We start from the raw sequence: 4,852 nt of genomic DNA, 5'->3' as shown, positions 1-4,852 counted from the left end.
TAGTATCCCTTTACAAGTTAGTTATATTTCATTAACAGGTAATATATCCTAAATATTGTTGAAAACAGATGAAAAGACATACAGATTTGTAGGGAAAGTTTAGGCTAAGACACTGCTCTCATAGAACAGTTATGAAGAATTACTGTACACACAATACACATATCTTTGTACAGAAATATTACGAGTTATTATTTTGAGATAATGTCTGAAGTTTTTCCTTCTTGCATTTCTCTGTTTGACCATATGAACCAATAAGTTAGGGGAAAATACTGCCTCAGAATGAGGTCTTAAAGAAGTGAACTGAAGTACCCAATAGCCTTTCTGAAGGCTAACATAGACAGAATCATCTTGAAAGGCAACATTTACAGGAGAAGAAGGGGTATTTTGAGCTCCATTAGACTAAGAGCCTGAAGGAGCCAGAGCACCAGAGAGTTTTTATCATACACCAGTAAAGTGGGTAAGATGACTAGTTTTCATACCAGTATGAAAAGAGATAAAAATTTCTCTAGGTTGAAGAAGAGTGATGCAAAGAGAGACCTGGTTAGTGCCTACCTATTGCCTGTGTCCCTGAGAAGCAGCAATAGAAACCCCATAGAGAACTAGAAAGACCACAGGTGGAGAATGTGAGTTTTGCCTCTGTTCTCAGAGGATAGCCAGAGGAGACCCAAAGCCTTTCATATCAATTTCATGTCCAGCAAGACAATAAAGCACAGTGGATGAGGGAAGACCTGGGTTGGTGGAACTGAAAGGGGTTTCACCTCACCCAAGACAGGAGAATACCTATTGATCCAGACTCCTCAAGAGGAGCACCAGCATGACAGGGTAGCCAGGGGACCCAAAAGTACCTGTGCAGAAGAAGGAGGACACAGAGTACCCGAGCAGGAGGAGGAGGATACAGGGTACCTGTACAGGAGGAGGAGGACACAGAATACCTGTGCGGAAGGAGGAGGATATAGGTTACCTGTGGGGGAGGAGGAGGACACAGAGTACCCGTGGGGGAGGAGGAGGACACAGAGTACCCATGGGGGAGGAGGAGGATACAGAGTACCCGTGGGGGAGGAGGAGGATATAGGTTACCTGTGCGGGAGGAGGAGGACACAGAGTATCCGTGCAGGAGGAGGAGGACACAGAGTACCCGTGCGGGAGGAGGAGGATACAGAGTACCCGTGGGGGAGGAGGAGGACACAGAGTACCCGTGAGGGAGGAGGAGGACACAGAGTACCCGTGAGGGAGGAGGAGGATACAGAGTACCCGTGGGGGAGGAGGAGGACACAGAGTACCCGTGAGGGAGGAGGAGGACACAGAGTACCTGTGCGGGAGGAGGAGGATACAGAGAACCCCTGCGGAAAGAAGAGGATACAGAGTACCTGTGCAGAAAGAGGAGGATATAGAGTACCTGTGCAGGACTTCTGCAGCATATAGACTGTGAGCCTCAGCAGCGAGGACCAACAGGACTAGAGGATGGTAGAGGTCAAGGGTTCCACGCCCACCTGATGTCAGGGTAACATACATGCCCCACTCTCCTTCTGCCTTCACTATCTCATCCCTGGGAAAGGAGAAGGGAGAAGACAGGGGAAAAGTAGTCCTGTGTTAAGTGAAAATTACTCAAAATGAGTTTCGAATTAACAAAATGCAATTTTTCATGGGCAGTGGAATTAGGGATCTTGAGCAAGGCCAAGGTCAGTGATAGAAAAACAAAGCTACATGTAATATGGGAAGAAACAAATTTTCCTCTAGTTCTGGCTGGTCTAACAATGAGGTCAACATACTAAGGCCAGTGGCCATGGTGGCCATGCAGATTCCCATTGCATTTGGGTAGACAGTATAGGAACTGTGTGCCAGAAAATGGTGGCCCATTCCATTTATTAGAGTCTCACAATGGCAGATGAGCAAGCAGGCTGGGCAAACCGTCTCTCTCTCTCTCTTTCTCTCAATTTACAAACCAAACAGGCAGGAAATCCGCAATTTGCAATCTGCTGCTCTGAGGGCAAGCACTGCCTTACACAGACTATACACACATGGCGCTGCCCCGTGCTCATGCACCAAATAGGCAAAGTGCAAGTGAGCAAACCTATACACTTGTTTGCCCAACAAACATGAACTACAACAAGAGAAAGGAACCATATTTTAAGTATATATAAGTATATATATACCATATATATATATACACAAGAGAGTCAGGGACAGAAAGTTAAAATGAGGTATATATGAGGTATATTCTGAACTACGGATGCCGTAAGACATCCTGTCTTGGGGTGTCAGAGGAAAGGAAGGTCATTCCCAAGCCAATAAGATGCGCAGGTGTTCAGTAATTAGTAGTTTGCCCTCCCATATACATAGGTCATAAAAAGCTTTTTTTTTTTTTGTAAGAACTCTTATTATGAACAAAGCCCCAGGTTCAAATTCTTTAAGGAAGCAGTAAAGTTTCTCATGAGCACTCAGGGTCTCAATTGCCTTCAGCTCAAAATAATCCACAAGACAGACCAGCACATTTTAGGGAGGCCTATTCTGAACCACTATGCTAGAATACCTGAGTTTGTTTCTAGAATTTTCATGCCCTCTAGGTATACACACATATTTACATGCATGACTAAACAAAAATTTGTGTCTGTGTCTTTTTTTATAATATCATACATAGACCTTGGAGACAAACAGGCCTGGGTTTCAATTTTGTCTCATCCCTTTAATAGCTGGATGACATGGGGCAAATTTCTTGATCCAAGATTCTATTTCTGTAAACTAGTGACAATAGTGTCTTATAGACTTATTGTGAGGATTAAATGAGGTATAAGGCCTGGCATATGGTAAACTCTTAAATATTTTTACCACAATCATAATAATATTAATCATTATGTGAATGGGGGAAAAAAGGGGATTCCTACGGAAAGTAACCTCACAAGGACATCTGATCAAAAATTCTTAACTGGGCAGGTAGGTAGTCACGCCCCAGGTATATAATTTCTTTAGTAAAAGGCTTATCTTTGCCTTAAGCAAGCCCTGTTCATTGTTTATATGCACCTAAATTAACACACCTTTAAAAGGCTCCCTTTCTGAACCCTTCTTTTAAAATGTAAAAGCACCTAATCCTAACTAGTTTGTAACCCAATCCCTTTCTTGCTTTGTCCTACCTCCACTTAATCTTCTCTCTGTTCCCTCCTTAATTTCAAATGCATTAAAAAAAGATGCAAAGCTGTTATTCACTAGATTGGTCGGCAAACTGCTTGTGAGCCACATGCGGCTCTTTGGCCCTTGAGTGTGACTCTTCCACAAAATACCACATGCAGGCGCTACCTCGATAAGGAATGCACCTACCTATAGAATTTAAGTTTAAAAACTGGCTCTCAGAAGAAATTTCAATCATTGTACTGTTGATATTTGGCTCTGTTGACTGATGAGTTTGCCAACCACTGCACCTTGCTTCCCAGCATATGCCAGCAGTCCGGCCCAAATACTGCACTTTTTTTTTTTTTTTAACCAGAGAGAAAGAGAGAGGGAGAGATAAGGACAGACAGAGTGTAAAGCCAACAGCCAGGGCCATCATCACAGCCGCCTGGCCCATGCAGGTTCGCATTGGATTCAGACAGTCGGTAAAGAAACAACGGAGCCAAAAACTGATAGGCCATTTTCTTTCATTCTAGCTTGCACGCGGCAGGCAAGTAAAAATACACACTGGGCTCCAAAACCCACTCACATTCAGTGCTCACAAAGCCACTGACTTATCCGAGTTTCCTAGAATCAAAGGTTTCTAGCTCACCAGCCTTATTCTCCTCAGTTCCCCATCTCCTTCCTTCTCTCTACACAAACTCTACACAAACTGACATCTCACTCAGCACTCCGCCATCTTGGCTGCTTCTCCTGGCCACATGGCCTCTTTCTGCTCTCTGCTCTGCTCCCTCTGCTCTCTCATGCTAATCATGCCAGGAACCAAGAGAGCAAACTCTCGTTCTGCCCCCATTTTATATTATAGCTTCACAACCTCTAGTCCAATATACAAAATAGGGAAGTCTCTAGTAAAGTCACTTCTCTGAGGCATGATTGGATTGTACCACCCCACATCAAAAAGGGTGGGAAAGGCTTAATCCCAAAACCAAGCCCCAGGCTACAAGGATTCTCAACACACATTAATATCACCTGGGCGACGGCCTCATGTGGGCAGCGCCATTTTTAACAAAGTGAGCATAATACATTTTATCTGCCCAACAATCCACCCCTATGTTCACTTTACTACCCACAATCTACATCACCAGCATCCCTGTGCAAGGAAATTAGGCACATTACTTGTTGGGCAGATAAAATGTATTATGCTTACTTTGTTAAAGATGGAGGCCGACGCCCAGGTGATATTAATGTGTGTTGAGAATCCTTGTAGCCTGGGGCTTGGTTTTGGGATTAAGCCTTTCCCACCCTTTTTGATGTGGGGTGGTACAATCCAATCATGCCTCAGAAAGTGACTTTGTATTAGAGACTTCCCTATTTTGTATATTGGATTAAAGGTTGTGAAGCTACACTATAAAATGGGGGCAGAACGGGACTTGGCGCTTGGTTCCTGAGATTATCATTAGCAGAGAGTAGAGCCAGCAGCGGAAGGAGGCCACATGGAGGAGGCCAGGAAAAGCAGCCAAGATGGCGGAGTGCTGAGTGAGATGCCAGTTTGTGTAGAGTTTGTATCTGGGATAAGGAAGGAGATGGGGAACTGAGGAGAATAAGGCTGGTGAGCTAGAAACCTTTGATTCTAGGAAACTCGGATAAGTCAGTGGCTTTGTGAGCACTGAATGTGATTGGGTTTTGGAGCCCAGAGTGTATGTTTTTACTTGCCCACCGGGTGCAAGCTAGAATTAAAGACTATGGCCCA

Source organism: Saccopteryx bilineata, chromosome 4, assembly GCF_036850765.1.
Source record: "Saccopteryx bilineata isolate mSacBil1 chromosome 4, mSacBil1_pri_phased_curated, whole genome shotgun sequence".
Classification (NCBI taxonomy): Eukaryota; Metazoa; Chordata; class Mammalia; order Chiroptera; family Emballonuridae; genus Saccopteryx; species Saccopteryx bilineata.
The sequence above is the reverse complement of the archived record's forward strand: the minus strand, read 5'-3'. Positions refer to the sequence as shown.